General features: G+C 33.1%; 1 protein-coding gene across 3 annotated transcripts in view; it reads right to left on the bottom strand.

Annotated features, from left to right (window-relative positions):
- Positions 1-2,384, bottom strand: part of LOC106877887 (uncharacterized) — a 164,448-nt gene that overhangs the window by 155,043 nt on the left and 7,021 nt on the right. The gene's annotated exons all lie outside the window — the stretch shown is intronic.

Here is a 2,384-nt window from a genome sequence, read left to right as displayed (position 1 = left end):
TATATACGTATATACATACATATATATATATATGTATAGATATACGTATATACATTTGTATATATATATATATATATACATACACACACGTATATACACATGTGTCTGTCCGTCTATATGTATGTCTGTATGTTTGTATGTATGTATGTATGTATCAGTATACAAAGTTGACACAGCAGAATTCAAAATAGCGATGTTAGATACAAGTAAACAACAATGAGACAATGAGATCGATGGTGAAAATGGGTAGTGGTTGTATACGCCATATTTCAGGAGTTCTTGCTCTTTCATCGGCACCCATCCAATCCATTGGTCATCCGCGAACTCATTGCTTAAATCGCCACTATATATAGCGGTGTAACATTATTGGATATACCAATTTTACATGTTTAACGCATTCCTGGTAGTTGGTATGTGCATATTAATGAATTGTAGGGACACCGTATTTTTTTATGCAACCATAATATTCTACAAAGTATATGAAACGCGTTATAAGTCAATACAGTGTTCTGTTGTGTTAGCAGTGCTATATCTGTTTATACATATGAATATATATCAATATGAAGAGACGTGACTCAATTGTTACAATGTTGGACTCACGATCATAAGCTCGTGGGTTCGTTTCCTGGACCAGGCGGCGAGTTGTATTCTTGAGCAAGATACCTCATTTCCCATTACATTAATCTACTTGGGCAAAATGAGTACCAGCCAAGTGCTGGTGTAACTCCCACTCACATCTACTATCACATCGTCAATGCTCCACTGGATCAACAATGAAAGGACAGAGAGCGTGTCTATATTTTCTTGCGACTAAATTGGCGCCTAAAATATGTCACCAAGTTATTCTCGATTTCGAGTGACGTCTATAGATTAGATACATAGGTAGGTGTATAGACAGACAGACAGGCAGACAGATAGATAGATTGATAGATTGATACATACATATATGCATGCATACATGCATGTATATATATTCATAACATAAGGATGAAATCACGTTAGTGATTATTATCAGGTAGTCGGCATGGAACATAAATTTATATGCAATTTATATATTAAACTAATAATGATATATATATATATATATAATTATATTAAGGGAGAGAGTCGAAAATAACTTCTCTCCTCCATGCTAAATAAATGTCGAAGCATTACAAGCTACCGGGAAAAACTCCGTATACATGAGGTTGTAATCGGGCGAGTGAAAAATATTTTTAAAATTCCACATTAATTGCGAATTTGCTAATTTCTAGATTAAAGCCATAAATAGACATTTTTCCGTCGTCAGCGCAATGCATGTAAAAAATATATACAAACAAGTGCTAATGCATAAACATAACAAATCGAGTTTGTACATCTACATACAAACACTTGCCTGTATAGATCAGAGAAAAGCCAGGTTTAAATCTTTTCACGACAACCACGTGGATTTATATCAAAATAGCACCGTAGGAAATGCAGTTTTGATCAGAAGTAAAAATATTATAATAATATTTTATTTATTTATTTATTTATTCATAAAGTAAGAATAAAACCAGGCCAATGAGTATTATCAGGGAGTCAGCATGGAATAAAAATTTATGTGCAATTTATATATTAAATTAATAATTATATATAGTTATATTAAGGTAGAGAGTCGAAAATGACTTGCATATACGAAGCTAGCGTTATAGATTTATATTTTGCGTTTGTAAAAGAGTTAAAACGGGCCCTGTATTGACGTTTAAAGTCTATAGTGCTTCTTATGTAAATTCTTACCCTCTGTGTAGCAGGGATTTCTACAGAGTACCTATATACTACATTATTACGTAAACAAGAACCGTCTAACGGACCCGGTCGGTATTAATTTTCCGGTTATTAGGTGTTATGTCATTCCCAACTGTGAGTGGTTGACATGGCGTAATGTTTTAGTTAGAGCTAGTGTCAGTTTGGGGGTTATGGAGTTCATTAGAAAGATTTGTGTGGGTAGATTTCCTAAGTCTGAGTTTAGATCTATTGATGGAAGCTATGATCGAACCTAAATTCGGAGTAGTTGGGTACGACAATTTCACAGATGATTTAAGAAAAATGAGATAATATTTATGATGATTTTTAGGAAAATTTTCCTTCGGTATCTTAAAAAACAATTTGGGTAAAGATTTGACCTGAAGAATGAAGGGTGGAGCAAACCATATAATTTCACGTTTCCTAGGTTTTGATTTTTTTTTTTTGTCTGATTAGAATGGTTTATATTTGCTGTAAGAGGATTACCATCGACATTTTTCCTTAACAACATTACTTATTCTCTCGGATTATTTACATGTTTTTTTAAATATTCCAACCTCAACGCTACGATGTTTTTTTTTTATTCTCTCTTCGGAAGACTTTACTTTATTCACCTTTTT

This window comes from Octopus bimaculoides, chromosome 4 (genome assembly GCF_001194135.2).
Source record: "Octopus bimaculoides isolate UCB-OBI-ISO-001 chromosome 4, ASM119413v2, whole genome shotgun sequence".
Classification (NCBI taxonomy): domain Eukaryota; kingdom Metazoa; phylum Mollusca; class Cephalopoda; order Octopoda; family Octopodidae; genus Octopus; species Octopus bimaculoides.
This window is presented reverse-complemented; position numbering and strand designations above follow the sequence as displayed.